The sequence below is a fragment of the Mirounga leonina genome, unplaced genomic scaffold (assembly GCF_011800145.1).
Source record: "Mirounga leonina isolate KUSES-001 unplaced genomic scaffold, KU_Mleo_1.0 Mir_152, whole genome shotgun sequence".
NCBI classification, from domain to species: Eukaryota; Metazoa; Chordata; class Mammalia; order Carnivora; family Phocidae; genus Mirounga; species Mirounga leonina.
Genome location: NW_023270380.1, coordinates 18244794 through 18261648, shown reverse-complemented (window position 1 = coordinate 18261648; position 16855 = coordinate 18244794).

Below are 16855 nucleotides of genomic sequence, written 5' to 3'. Positions count from 1 at the left end.
ACCACCAACAAAAAATTATATAGAATCCATTAAATGGTATGTGAAGAAGTAAAATGGAAAACCTGGAAATCCACATACTCAGAGTGCTCTATTAAAATCAAGGAAGCCCAAATACTGCTTTGAAATAAAATGGAAATCATTTAGTCTCTCAAAACTCTGCAGTGCAAAACTTCAACAAACGCAAGGCAGGGTATCCAAGATAAGATCAGTCTGCCTCCAGCCATCCAAGGAAAAAAGCCAGTGTAACTGCCACTTGATACAAATAGCCATTTGCATTTCAGGAAGACCTGGGCTTGAGAAAACCAACTCCATTTCCACCAAAATCCTTACAAATTATGTTGGGTGTTGGAACAGAAGGAACATGAGCTGTGTATCTTGTACATCAGTTAACTGGTTCTTCTTGTGTAGCATCATTTCTTTTTGAATCTTTACAATTATACTCCCCCACTTTGAGGTTCTCACACTTAAGCATCTCCTTGCCACCAAGGTAGTGGTGGCAGCAGCTCCCCACGGTCCTGTAGTCACTGATGAGCCACAGGACACCCAGGAGCTGGGTGGCCACAGCCTCCAGAGCAGATGGCCACCATTATGGAGACTGGCCCCTCTTTACCTTCTTAAACATTTGAAGACAAATGGAAGAACAACCTAAGAGATTATTAGGGTAGAGATAACAAGCTGGTTTTAAAAATTAATGAAGTCCGGGGTGCCTGGGTGGCTTAGTCATTGGGCGTCTGCCTTTGGCTCAGGTCATGATCCCAGGGTCCTGGAATCGAGCCCCGCATCGGGCTCCCTGCTCAGCGGGGAGTCTGCTTCTCCCTTTCCCACTTCCCCTGCTTGTGTTCCCTCTCTCGCTGTGTCTCTTGAATATTTATTTATTCAAATAAATAAATAAAATCTTAAAAAAAATAAAAAAATTAATGAAGTCCAAAATATACAAATTCACAACATGAAGTTTGTGATTCTTATTGGACAAACAGAAAATATGAATGGCAAAATAGGAATATGAGACCTACAACAGAGATAGATGGATAGAGAAAGAGAGAGAGAATAGTTGAATATAGTTGCCACTATACATTAGAAACTGTCTTTTCTATTTTATGACATGACACACATTAATATCATTCAGAGCAATAATATTGTTAATGATAATAAGAGTACAGTCTTCTAATTCATCTAGATCTAATAACAAATAGCACAAACTTACTCCTCCATGTTACATATGTAAACAAGCAGTATCATTCTATAATCATGAGGAACTCTGCCACCATCTATATTCTTTAATAATCTAAGAGATATTTAAACAAATATACATTTTCACCAATTTTTTAATTTGAGCCCAATTATCTTGACGGAATCATACTTAGTTAGCAAGTTAATTCTTACTTTTAAGGTGAAGTGACAGCATTGGAATACATACTTGGAAAAAGAGATATAGCAATATCAAGTATGTTAGCTAATGCCCGGATAAATTAATAGGTAGGTATTGCTTTGTATAGATAAAGAAGAAAGAAAACTAACCATGTTCTTTGAAATTTATTACGAGATACACAATCAAGTGCTAACTATTCATTAATGTGCTTCAGGGCACTAAAAGCTTGCTCTGGGGAATATGGAAGTAGGAGAAATTGAACTTACTTTTAATGATTTTGAATTATGAGTACCATGTCTTATTAATAAACACAGTGAACAAGAAAAAAGTAAAGATTGTTTATGAATAAATTACATGATTTATGACCAGATGAGATGCAAGCATTATCTATTACAGTCCTTTGGGGACTTCATTCCCTTTTCTCCCTAACAGTATGGGACAACTGCCCCCACCTTTCTCTCACTGAAGTTGCCCTGGTCCCCCCTAATTAAAGCTGAATGCTTTCCCCTATCAAAATAAATGTCTCCTGTTGCTCTTCACTTCCCTGTTAACCAAATCCATCTCATAATTTGATAGCATTATAAATCCTCTGTAAATCTCAGCATTTTTTAAATAAATCTCTGTTAAGTAAAATATTTTACTTATTACACTGATCTTATACTTTTAATAAACTTTATTGAGACATGATTTTCCTAACTGTATAGTTCAGTTGGTCTCAGCAAATGTATGTATTCTTGTAATGTCCTCCACAATCAAAATATAGAGTATGTGCATTACTCTAAAAAGTTCTCTCCTATCTCTTGAGGTCAATCTCTGCTTCCAGATCCAGGCCTTAAGCAACCATTGAATTACTTTCTCTCACTGAGGATAAGATTTTTGATTTCTAGAATTTCAAATAAATGAAATACTAGAAATATTCCCATTCATTCTTAGCCTCTTTTACTTTTTAATGGTATTGAATGTATCAATAGTTCATTCTTCTTATTGCTGAATAATATTCCACTATATGGATATTGCAAATTATGTAGTCTTTTAAATTTTAGTGCTTTTTTAAAGTGGCCTCCATGCCCAACATGGAACTCAAACTCACAGCCCTGAGATCAAGAGTCACATGCTCTGCTGACCGAGCCAGCCAGGTGCCCCTTAAATTTTAGTACATTTATAGTGGTAGCTCATCAATTTTAATTTATATTTCCCTAATATGATGTTGAAGATTTTTTCATATAATTAGAGAGCATTAGAATATCTTCTTTCTTCCTTTTTTTTTTTTAAAGATTTATTTATTTTAGAGAGAGAGAGAGAACAAGAGCACTAGTGGGAGGGGCAGAGGGAGAGGGAGAGAGAATCTCAAACAGACTCCACACTGAATGTGGAGCCGAGGTGGGGCTCGATCTCACAACCCTGCAACCACAACCTGAACCTGAGTCAGACACTTAACCAACTGCGCCACCCAGGTGCCCCTCTAATATTGTCTTTCATAAGATATTTTCTAAACCTTTGGCCCTTTTACAAAAATTGGCTGTTTGCCTTTATTATTGAAGCCTAATTATTCTTTATATATTCTATCTAGATGCATGTCTTCTGGCAGATATAAATCTTGCAAATATTTTCTCTCAGTCTGTACCATGCCTTTCATTTTCTTGATTGTGTTCTTTGGAGACCTGAAGGTTTTTTAATTTTGATGAAGCCAAATTTATAATTTTTACTCCTGTGTTTGTAAGAAATCTTTGCCTACCCTGAGGGCATTAAGATTTTCTTCTTGAATTTTATAATTTCAGCTTTTATGTTTATGTTTATGATCCATGTTGAATCTTTTTTTAATGTATCGTGTGAGATAAAAGCATATTTGAAATTTGGGTATGTGCTAGATATTTTATACTAGGAAATTATTGTTAATCTTCTTGGAAGAAATAATAAAGTATGATTACATAGGAGAATGTTGTGATTTTTACGTATGAAAGCTGAATTAGTTTGGGGTAAATATTAATATTTTCTGCAAATTATTCTGCTCACTCAGAAAAAGAAAACCAAGAGTAAAACCCTATATGTCTAGCTACCTAGATAGATAAATAGAGCAAATATTATTGAATCTAGGCAGACACATGCATATGCACAGTAAATGTTCAGATTTTTCTGCTTGAAAGTTATCAAAATTAAAAATTAAAAAAATAAATGTAATGTTGCAAAGATTATATTCTGCCTTAATAGGATACACAAAATAGTATATTTCATGTAGTCTTAAGGATAATCATATTTAATAATAATAATAATTCTTTCAAATGTTGAGAATTGGAAGAGCTGTGTGAGCAAGAAATTGAAGATACAAATGTAGGGATCCGAAAGGGTACGTGCATCCTGATGTTTATAGCAGCAATGTCCACAATAGCCAAACTGTAGAAAGAGCCAAGATGTCCAATGACAGATGAATGGATCAAGAAGATGTGGTATATATATACAATGGAATATTACACAGCCATCAAAAGGAATGAGATCTTGCCATTTGCAATGACATGCATGGAACTGGAGGGTATTATGCTGAGCGAAATAAGTCAAACAGAGAAAGACATGTATCATATGACTGCACTGATATGAGGAATTCTTAATCTCAGGAAACAAACTGAGGGTTGCTCTAGTGGGGGGTGGGGTGGGAGGGATGGGGTGACTGGGTGATAGACACTGGGGAGGGTATGTGCTCTGGTAAGCGCTGTGAATTGTGCAAGACTGTTGAATCTCAGATCTGTACCTCTGAAACAAATAATGCAATATATGTTAAGAAAAGAAAAAAAATAGAAGATAGCAGGAGGGGAAGAATGAAGGGGGGAAATCGGAGGGGGAGACGAACCATGAGAGACGATGGACTCTGAAAAACAAACTGAGGGTTCTAGAGGGGAGGGGGGTGGGAGGATGGGTTAGCCTCGTGATGGGTATTAAAGAGGGCGTGTTCTGCATGGAGCACTGGGTGTTATGCACAAACAATGAATCATGGAACACTACATCTAAAACTAATGATGTATGGTGATTAACATAACAATAAAAAATTTTAAAAATTAATTAACCCTATAGTATTTAAACATAAAAAAAATTTAAAAAAAATTGAAGCAATTGTTTATGTATACATATCTGAAGTTCTAAAGGCAAGCCTGAAGTCCAAGGTTCAGAGGTTTCTGTTCAGGAAATTCACCTTTGAAGAAGTAATATTGGATTTCTGTGTCTCTCAGAATAAGATATGAATATATTATCTAAAGTCTACTACTGAGTCAAGGTACTTTTCTAGCTTGGGTTTATTAGGATTATTATAATAAATAATATGTTTTTGTATATTATGTATTCTCACATATGTAGTATTTCATTTGCCATTATTTCCTATTTTTACTGACTCTGCAGTACATTTAACCACCAAGTTTTGCCTCTCCAAAACTGTAGCTATGGACTTTCCTTATACCTTGGGATAGAATTGTCCACTAGTTTGCTACATACTATAGAGTGTGAATAGTTTATATAGCTTTACGTATTGCTAAAATCCTTGAGCAACAGGTCTTACTGGGATGCCTGCTGAAATCCCTGTCAAAATTTTACATCATTTATGAATTTCTGATACCCTCTGTAAATCTTGCAATTTTGTATTTCTCTGAGATTGGATAATTTCAGAAACTTGCCCTGCTTCTTGTAAATGAATGAGCAGAGTTGTTATTATAACCCTTTATCCTTAGAAGAAAAAAATTCTCTGTGTGATGTAAATAGAAAAATGTGTGTGTGTGTGTGTAATTCCTTTTAGAAATTGGAAATAATTTTTTAGAGTGCTCTCTCTTTCTCTCCTCTCTCATTTAACTTAGAAAAAAAAGGTTGAAGAAGTTCTTTTAGCTCTGCTATTGATGTGTATGTGATGGACTAGGAAGTCCTATACTTTTTAAAAACAAACTTGGCATTGCTTATCTGGATTAAAACAAATAAACATATACTTTGATATAGTGTTACCACTTCAAAAATATAACCTAAGTTTTAAAAAGTGATTAAATTCTTTGTAAAACATGTAAAAATTGCAGTGTGGCAGACACTTGGGAAATATAGTAAAATTTCAACAATAGAAGATTATTACACAAAATTCTTTATAGCCATTAAATTTTAATATTTTCTGCAACTAGCGTGAGGTTTTCAGAATTATTTTATAGACATATGAAGACAATGTTTAATGTAAAAAATAGGGTGAAAAAATGTTTATTCAGTATGATTCCATCTTTTCCTCGTACACATGAGTACAAAAATATCTGGGTACTATTTTGACTTAAATAACCATTATCTTTTCATAAAAGGATTATGAGTAATATAAATTTTCTACTTTATTTTTTCTATAATTTTAAGCTAGTTCAAAGATTTTGTAATGAGATAATATACTTTCCACATATTCTTTTAGCAGGATTCATATAGACTTACTATCCACAGGTCCAACTAACCAGCTGCCTGTTTTTGTGAATAAAATTTTATTGGAACACAGCTACATTCATTTACGTTACATATTGTCTATAACGTCTTTCATGCTACAAGGGCAGAGTTGAATAATTGCAATAACAAGAATTTATGGCCAGCTGGCACAGCCCAAATTTACAAAGTAATTATTTCTATACCTTTACAGAAAAAGCCTTCAGTTTCATTAAGTTCAAGTTTCAAGTCAATCAAGATTTCCCAAAGTTTTACACACCAGAAAGTGGATATAAAAATATTTATTATATAAATGACTTCATTTATCAGACAGATTTATTAAAATCCTACTTACATGTAAAATTGTGACTTTCTTTAATTACTATTTTAAAGCAGAAATTCACATTACTCAGAATGAAAACATATACAGTGGACTCCTTTAAACAAAATTGAAGCTTCAAATGCAAAAGCAAACTGCTTAAAGTTTTATATCCACACTGCATCTATTTAAAGACATGACAGTCATAACAAATATTCTATCTTGAAAATAGGTAATACTTCAATTATGACCACTGTTTAAAGAACAGAGCTCGCCAAAAAAAATAATAATAATAAAATAAAATAAAGAACAGAGCTCAGGGCAGAGAACTCACTGGCCTCTCTTTCCTTTTTACTATTATTCTGTCTCACTTTGAATTCTGAGGTAATAGGAAAGATAGTGACTTCTCAATGACGTAAACCACAGGGTTCTTTGTGATCCACAATTTAGTCCTGCTCTTAAAAATTGAGGGGATGAGGGGGGGCGGAGCAAGATGGCGGAGGAGTAGGAGACCTGGATTTCGTCTCCTCTCAGGAATTCAGCTGGATAGGGATCAAACCATTCGGAACACCTACAAACTCAACAGGAGATCTAAGAAAAGAAGAGCAACAACTCTCTCATCAGAAAAGCGACCACTTTCTGGAAGGTAGGACGTGCGGAGAAGTGAATCCGAGGCGATATTCGGGAGGATAGATGGCGGGGGAGGGGCCTCTGTCGGCCGCTCCTGGCAAGTGATAGAACCACGGAGCACAAAATCAGAACTTTTAAAAGTCTGCTCCGCTGAGGGACGTCACTCTGGTGGCTAAGCGGGGGGTAGAACCCTCCGGGACAGTGTGGTCTCAGGACCCTCGGGGTCACAGAAAGACCGGGGGTGCCTGAGTGTGGCAGAGCTCCCAGGTAATGGAGCAGGGAAGCCGGCTGCAGAGGCGGAGCCCAGGCGCTGGCTCTCAGCTCGGGGTTGCCATAAACCGTGATCTGCGGCACAGTCGGGCCACTGCTCCTTCAGCAGGGACCCAACAAGTGGCAGATCCAGGGAGACTCACCTTCCTCCCCCGGGAGGAGCTGCGCGGGAGTGCACCGCAGGGATCTGCTGGGTTTGGAGACTCCACCCGGGTTGGGTGCCAGAGATAGAAACGCGCGGTCACAGGCCGGGTGAGCACGGAGTGCGGCCGGAGACCCGGGAGACGGGAGTGACTGACTGCTTTTCTCTGGGGGCTCACTGAGGAGCGGGGCCCCAAGTTCTCGGCTCCTCCAGGGCAGAGATTGGGAGGTCACCATTTTCACTCTCCGCCTCCAAAGCTGTGCGGAAAGCTTGCAGGGAACAAAAGCTCCAGAGAGCAAACCCGAGCAGATTACTTAGCCAGGAGGGGGCAAGGGTGGGGCAATTCCGCCTCCGGCAGAGACATTTGGAAGCCACGGCAACAGGCCCCTCCCCAGAAGATCAGTGAGAACAGCCAGCCAAGACCAAGTTTACCGATCAATGAGAACGGCAGAACTCCAGCACTAGGGGAATACTGCACTAGAATTCATGGCTTTTTTACCATGATTCTTTAGTCTTTCAAAGTTAATTTTTTTTAACTGTTTTTTTTTTTTTTGAATTTTTCTTTTTCCCTTTTTCAACCAACATCTTATCAATCCCTTTTTTTAAAAAAAAAATTTTATTTTTCATTTTTAGAGTCATATTCTATCCCTTCATAGTAGTTACCCGTATTTTTGGCATATATATATATAAGTTGTTCTCTCTTTAAAATTTTGAGATAGTTTCTTCTAACAGATTAAAATATACCCTAAATCTCTAGTATATGGTTTTTTCAACTCCCCTGCCTGATCACATTCTCTCCCTTTCTTTTTCTTTTTTCTTTTTTTAAATCCTCTTCTTTCTTTTTTCAAACAACTTCTTATCAATTCCTTTTATAAAATTTTTTATAATTTCCATCTTTACAGTCATATTCCATCCCTTCATCATATCAACCCTTATTTTTGTACATATATAAGTTTTTCATTCTTTAAAATTTTGGGAGGCACTTCTTTCTAAAAGACCAAAATACACCCCAAATCTAGTGTGTGGCACTGATCTATATACCAGCCTGATCATATTTGATCACATTCTGGGTTTTTTTGTTGTTGTTGTTTTGTTTTGTTTGTTTTTGTATGCTTTTATCTTTATCTTTTTCTTTTTTCTCTCCGTTTCTTTTTCCACTGCTTCAGGTCTTTTCTGATTTGTTTAGAGTATATTTTCTGGGGATGTGCTTACTCTGCTAGCATTTTGTTCTCTCATTAATCTATTCTCCTCTGCACAAAATGACAAGATGGAAAAAATTACCTCAACAAAAAGAACAAGAGGTAGTAGCGACTGCCAGGGACCTACTCAATACGGACATTAGTACGATGTCAGATCTAGAGTTCAGAATCATCACTTTAAAGATACTAGCTGGGCTTGAAAAAAATATGGAAGTTATTAGAGAAACCCTTTCAGGAGAAGTAAAAGAGCTAAAATCTAACCAAGTAGAAATCAAAAAGGCTATTAATGAGGTGCAATCAAATATGGGGGCACTAACTGCTAGGATAAATAAGGGAGAAGAGAGAATCAGTGATACAGAAGACAAAATGGTGGAAAATAAGCTGAGAAAAAGATAAACAACTACTGTATCACGAGGGCAGAATTCGAGAGATAAGCGATACCATAAGACGAAACAACATTAGAATAATTGGGATCCCAGAAGAAGAAGAAAGAGAGAGAGGGGCAGAAGGTATAATGGAGCAAATTATAGCAGAGAACTTCCCTAATTTGGGAAAGGAAACAGGCATCAAAATCCAGGAAGCACAGAGAACCCCTCTCAAAATCAATAAAAATAGGTCAACACTCCGACATCTAATAGTAAAACTTAGAAGTCTCATAGACAAAGAGAAAATTCTGAGAGCAGCTCGGGAGAAGAGATCTGTAACCTACAATGGTAGAAACATTAGATTGGCAACAGACCTATCCACAGAGACCTGGCAGGCCAGAAAGGACTGGCAGGATATATTCAGAGCACTAAAGGAGAAAAATATGCAGCCAAGAATACTCTATCCAGCTAGGCTGTCATTGAAAATTGAAGGAGAGATAAAAAGCTTCCAGGACAAACAAAAACTAAAGGAATTTGCAAACACGAAGCCAGCCCTACAAGAAATCTTGAAAGGGGTCCTCTAAGCAAAGAGAGACCCTAAAAGCAACATAGACCAGAAAGGAACACAGACAATATACGGTAACAGTCACCTTACAGGCAATACAATGGCACTAAATTCCTATCTTTCAATAGTTACCCTGAATGTAAATGGGTTAAATGCCCCAATCAAAAGACACAGGCTATCAGACTGGATTAAAAAACAGGACCCATCGATATGCTGTCTGCAGGAGACTCATTTTAGAACCAAAGACACCCCCAGATTGAAAGTGAGGGGGTGGAAAACCATTTACCATGCTAATGGACACCAAAAGAAAGCTGGGGTGGCAATCGTTATATCAGACAAATTAGACTTTAAACCAAAGACTGTAATAAGAGATGAGGAAGGACATTATATCCTACTTAAAGGATCTATCCAACAAGAAGATCTAACAATTGTAAGTATCTATGCCCCTAACATGGGAGCAGCCAATTATATAAGGCAATTAATAACAAAAGCAAAGGAACACATCGACAACAATACAATAATAGTGGGGGACTTTAACACCCCCTCACTGAAATGGACAGATCGTCTAAGCAAAAGATCAAAAAGGAAATAAAGACTTTAAATGACACACTGGACCAAATGGACTTCACAGACATATTTAGAACATTCCATCCCAAAGCAACGGAATACACATTCTTCTCTAGTCCCCATGGAACATTCTCCAGAATAGATCACATCCTAGGTCATAAATCAGGTCTCAACCGGTACTAAAAGATTGGGATCATTCCCTGCCTATTTTCAGACCCCAATGCTTTGAAACTAGAACTCAATCACAAGAAGAAAGTCGGAAAGAACTCAAATACATGGAGGCTAAAGAGCATCCTACTGAAGAATGAATGGGTCAACCAGGAAATTAAAGAAGAATTAAAAAAATACATGGAAACCAATGAAAATGAAAACACAACTATTCAAAATCTTTGGGATGCAGCAAAGGCAGTCCTAAGAGGAAAGTATATAGCAATACAAGCCTTTCTCAAGAAACAAGAAAGGTCTCAAGTACACAACCTAACCCTACACCTAAAGGAGCTGGAGAAAGAACAGCAAATAAAGCCTAAACCCAGCAGGAGAAGAGAAATAATAAAGATCAGAGCAGAAATCAATGAAATAGAAACTAAAAGAACAGTAGAACAGATCAACGAAACTAGGAGCTGGTTCTTTGAAAGAATTAACAAGATTGATAAACCCCTGGCCAGACTTATCAAAAAGAGAAGAGAAATGACCCAAATCAACAAAATCATGAATGAAAGAGGAGAGATCACAACCAACACCAAAGAAATACAAACAATTGTAAGAACATATTATGAGCAACTCTATGGCAGCAAATTAGATAACCTGGAAGAGATGGATGCATTCCTAGAGATGTATCAGCTACCAAAACTGAACCAGGAAGAAATAGAAAACCTGAACAGACCTATAACCACTAAGGAAATTGAAGCAGTCATCAAAAATCTCCCAACAAACAAAAGCCCAGGGCCAGATGGCTTCCCAGGGGAATTCTACCAAACATTTCAAGAAGAATTAATACTTATTCTTCTGAAACTGTTCCAAAAAATAGAAATGGAAGGAAAACTTCCAAACTCATTTTATGAGGCCACCATTACCTTGATCCCCAAACCAGACAAAGACCCCATCAAAAAGGAGAATTACAGACCAATATCCCTGATGAACATGGATGCAAAAATTCTCACCAAAATACTAGCCAATAGGATCCAACAGTACATTAAAAGGATTATTCACCACGACCAAGTGGGATTTATCCCTGGGCTGCAAGGTTGGTTCAACATCCGCAAATGAATCAATGTGATACAATACATTAACAAAAGAAAGAACAAGAATCATATGATCCTCTCAATAGATGCAGAAAAAGCTTTTGACAAAGTACAGCATCCTTTCTTGATCAAAACTCTTCAGAGTATAGGCATAGAGGGTACATACCTCAATATCCTAAAAGCCATCTATGAAAAACCTACAGCGAATATCATTCTCAATGGGGAAAAACTGAGAGCTTTCCCCCTAAGGTCAGGAATGCAGCAGGGATGTCCACTATCACCACTGCTATTCAACATAGTATTGGAAGTCCTAGCCACAGCAATCAGACAACAAAAAGAAATCAAAGGCATCCAAATTGTCAAAGAAGAAGTCAAACTCTCACTCTTTGCAGATGATATGATACTTTATGTGGAAAACCCCAAAGACTCCACCCCAGAACTGCTAGAACTCATACAGGCATTCAGTCAAGTGGCAGGATATAAAATCAATGCACAGAAATCAGTGGCATTCCTATACACCACCAATAAGACAGAAGAAAGAGAAATTAAGGAGTCGATCCCATTTACAATTGCACCCAAAACCATAAGATACCTAGGAATAAATCTAACCAAAGAGACAAAGGATCTGTACTCAGAAAACTATAAAATACTTATGAAAGAAATTGAGGAAGACACAAAGAAATGGAAAAACATTCTGTGCTCATGGATTGGAAGAACAAATATTGTGAAGATGTCAATGCTACCTAGAGCAATCTACACATTCAATGCAATCCCTATCAAAATACCATCCACTTTTTTCAAAGAAATGGAACAAATAATCCTAAAATGTGTATGGAACCAGAAAAGACCCTGAATAGCCAGAGGAATGTTGAAAAAGAAAAGCAAAGCTGGCGGCATCACAATTCCGGACTTCCAGCTCTATTACAAAGCTGTCATCATCAAGACAGTATGGTACTGGCACAAAAACAGACACATAGATCAATGGAACAGAATAGAGAGCCCAGAAATGGACCCTCAACTCTATGGTCAACTCATCTTTGACAAAGCATGAAAGAATCTCCAATGGAACAAAGACAGTCTCTTCAACAAATGGTGTTGGGAAAATTGGATAGCCACATGCAGAAGAATGAAACTGGACCATTTCCTTACACCACACACAAAAATAGACTCCAAATGGTTGAAAGACCTCAATGTGAGACAGGAGTCCATCAAAATCTTAAAGGAGAACACAGGCAGCAACCTCTTTGACCTCAGACGCAGCAACTTCTTCCTAGAAACATCGCCAAAGGCAAGGGAAGCAAGGGCAAAAATGAACTCTTGGGACTTGATCAAAATAAAAAGCTTTTGCAAAGCAAAGGAAATAGTCAACAAAACCAAAAGACAACCGACAGAATGGGAGAAGATATTTGCAAATGACATATCAGATAAAGGGCTAGTATCCAAAATCTATAAAGAACTCATCAAACTCAACACCCAAAGAACAAAGAAGCCAATCAAGAAATGGGCAGAAGACATGAACAGACATTTTTCCAAAGAAGACATCCAAATGGCCAACAGACACATGAAAAAGTGCTCAATATCCCTCGGCATCAGGGAAATCCAAATCAAAACCTCAATGAGATACCACCTCACAGCAGTCAGAATGGCTAAAATTAACAAGTCAGGAAATGACAGATGTTGGTGGGGATGCGGAGAAAGGGGAACTCTCCTACACTGTTGGTGGGACTGCAAGCTGGTGCCCCCACTCTGGAAAACAGTATGGAGGTTCCTTAAAAAGTTGAAAATAGAGCTACCATATGATCCAGCAGTTGCACTACTGGGTATTTACCCCAAAGATACAAAAGTAGGGATCCGAATGGGTACGTGTACCCCGATGTTTATAGCAGCAATGTCCACAATAGCCAACCTGTGGAAAGAGCCAAGATGTCCATGGACAGATGAATGGATAAAGAAGTTGTGGTATATATACACAATGGAATATTATGCAGCCATCAAAAAGAATGAGATGTTGCCATTTGCAACGACGTGGATGGAACTGGAGGGTATTATGTTGAGCGAAATAAGTCAAACAGAGAAAGACATGTATCATATGACCTCACTGATATGAGGAATTCTTAATCTCAGGAAACAAACTGAGGGTTGCTGGAGTGGGGGGTGGGGCGGGAGGGATGGGGTGACTGGGTGATAGACACTGGGGAGGGTATGTGCTCTGGTAAGCGCTGTGAATTGTGCAAGACTGTTGAATCTCAGATCTGTACCTCTGAAACAAATAATGCAATATATGTTAAGAAAAAAAAAAAGAAGCAGAAGGTAGCAGGAGGGGAAGAATGAAGCGGGGGAAATCGTAGGGGTAGACGAACCATGAGAGACGTTGGACTCTGAAAAACAAACTGAGGGTTCTGGGGCGGAGGGGGTTAGGAGGATGGGTTGACCTGGTGGTGGGTATTGAGCAGGGCACGTTTTGCATGGAGTACTGGGTGTTATGCACAAACAATGAATCATGGGACACTACATCTAAAAGTAATGATGTAATGTATGGGGATTAACATAAGAATAAAAAAAATTTAAAAAAGAAATTGAGGGGATGAAATCAATACATGTGACAATGTACAAAGGCCTAATACCAGAGTTCTCAACTGAAAGGTGCAGGATTCTATAAATGCTTCAGGAATTCCTTTCAATAGAGTGTTGCCTAGACATTACTATAGATTTTCTAAAGAGGGCTTTAGCAATTCTGATGGTCTGGAATATAATTCTCCAATTTTCCTAAATTCATGCTGATTTTCTCTTCCTCTTCTTCCCAGTGTAGTTCTAGTTTATTGACTTCCTATTTTATTCCTTCTCCCTCTTTGACAGAATAAAAGATCTGAAAGAACACTCTAATCAACAGGCTGCATGCATGCTTGCTGCAGTCCTGACAATTAACACAGGCTACCAGGAGAGTAATTTCTGTTTTCTCAGGTCAGGTTTCTTTTCTTGTAACAATGCTGACAGGCAAAATGGAGCCACAAGAATACGTAAAGCAGCTTGGCTAATTTGAAGTGACCACGTTCAAATAAGTGAAAGAAATAATACATTTATATTGCACCCAAGAAGTTCTCATCATGCATGGAGGCTTGGTGTAATTTATTTTGCTAACTACTGGGTCTATCCACTGTGATCCCATCCTTGGTCCACCTCACAAATCCTCCTCAAATTCCTGTCCAGATCTTCAATCAGAATGGAACTAGCTAGACCACAAGATGATGAGCTGCTAATTACTCTTTTCTAATGGACCTATTATTTATCTCATTATAATATCATTAGTATATGGGAGTGGCCCTATGACCTGAACATCCAGTGCTTATACAGTTTAATATTTGTCTAGAACATTTTTCAACTTGGTTGGACTGCTATCGTGACTTTAGTCCATCCCCTCATGGTAATGACTAGAAAAATATAAATGTATTGTGTTTCTTATAATCTTGATTGAGAAAGTCAACCATGTAAATTTTTCCTCTTTATTTTACTGATTAGGGCAACTTAGCATAAAACTGAAAACATTTTCAGACACTCATATAACATGATTTGTACCCAGAGCTTATAAGGCTTTTTATAGATATAAAACTGTAATGTATAACTATGTATGTACTTTAAGGGAGGAAAATTAATTTTCCCTCTACCCTTCTGAGTTATTGGCTGAGACCCCTCATATAATAAAAGACAGATTAACAAAAGAAAGACAAACTGAAGTTTATTAACATGTATACTTCATGTATACATGGAGACACCCAGGAAAAGATAAGTAACCCAAAGAGTTGGCTTTAAAATTCAGGATTAAATACCATCTTAACGGGGAGATGGAGGGGGATGTAGGCTTCTCAGAGGAGATTAAGTGGTTTTTTTAGGAAAGATGAGTGGATTCTTGGAAGAATAGATGGGAAGGGCACCTGGGTGGCTCAGTGGGCTGAGCATCGGACTCTTGCTTTCAGCTCAGGTCACCATCTCAGGGTCATGATCTCAGGGTCATGAGACTGAGGCCTGTGTTGGGCTCCACACTGGGTGTGGAGCCTACTTGGGATTCTCTCTCTCTCCCTCTCCCTCTGCTCCTCCTCTCTCTCTCTCTCTAAGAAAGAACAAGAGAGAGAGAGAGAAGGAAGGAAAGGAAGGAAGGAAAGGAAAGAAAAGAAAAGGAAAGAAAGAAAAAAAGAAAGAGAAAGAATAGTTGGGAGGCCTGGTGGTTTGTGACACAGTCTGTGTGGTGTCATCTTCAGGTGTCCTCTCTGGTGATGAAAGTCAGTCCTCCCTGGTGATAAAACACCCAGGGAGGGGATCTGTGACAGTTAAGTTCATTTTGAAGGATCCTTCTTTAGATGGGTTAGGAAGTTCAGAGAGAGTGTTTGTTGTTTTTCAAGTGCCTATAGCTCAAAATGATCAACATAACAAAGAGGCATGTTTTGGAGTGGCATATTCTGTTGTCCTTTAGCATATACATACATTTAACAACATCATACTAGTATTTCATTTTGAATCATTAAGTTCTCTTATTCATATTTATCACTTCCTATCAAACCAACTTAGATAAAATTAAAATGTATTTTTGTCTTTTGTGATAATTTTTTTTGGTATATTTAGTCCATGGTCATCTTCCTTCTCCATATTTCTGTATCAAACACTAAAAGTACCTTCTTCCTGCCCTCAGATTACCCATTAAAATGTACTGTAATATTTTCTTTTCTCTGAAATAGGACTCCCTAATCTGAATCAACATTTGTTCATTCTCCCTCATCACGATATGTGTGTGCAGTATCATATGCTGTATGATTTGGTTCACTATTAACTATTACAATTATTATTACAATTAATTAAGGCTAAAGTATGTTGAGGATGGGGCACCTGGGTGTCTCAGTCGTTAAGCGTCTGCCTTTGGCTCAGGTCACGATCCCAGGGTGCTGGGATTGAGACCCGCATTGGGCTCCTTGCTTGGCAGGAAGCCTGCTGCTTCCTCTCCCACCCCCACCCCCTGCTTGTGTTCCCTCTCTCGCTGTGTCTCTCTCTGTGAAATAAATAAATAAAATCTTAAAAAAAATAAAGTATGTTGAGGAAATATAATTAAAAACAAAATTTCCTCCCAAACCAGAAAATCTCTTCACAAAGGTGTAAGAGAAAGAAAACAGTTATATTATTGAATGAAAATTAAACCAGAATGTGATGCATATCACAGGCAGTCTTATAAAGAGTTGAGACAGAAAGATATCTCATCCTTTTATTATAGCTAAGTAGATACACCCCATGGCATACATGTTCTTTTTTTTTTTTAAAGATTTTATTTATTTCACAGAGAGAGACAGCAGGAGAGGGAACACAAGCAGGGGGAGTGAGAGAGGGAGAAGCAGGCTTCCCGCGGAGCAGGGAGCCCGATGTGGTACTCGATCCCAGGACCCTGGGATCATGACCTGAGCGGAAGAGCGTCGCTTAACGACTGAGCCACCCAGGTGCCCCGGCATACATGTTCTTAAGATAAACAATGACCAGTCTGCAAGTAAGAAAGAGGACTAGACAACATTTATCCCACATAGTTTATCCTAAATGCATCTAGCATTTGGGGTGACCATCTGTGCTAGTTAATAGGATTTATCCAAAGAAAAATAAACTTTTTATGTCTTCATGACAGGGAATAGTTTTGGAGCAAGTCATCACAGGAGCTAAGTGTGTATAACTGGGAGATCAGAGCATCATCTTCCTTGATTACATTTCAAGAGGTAGTTCCCAGGTCCTTGAGAAAGAGGCTTA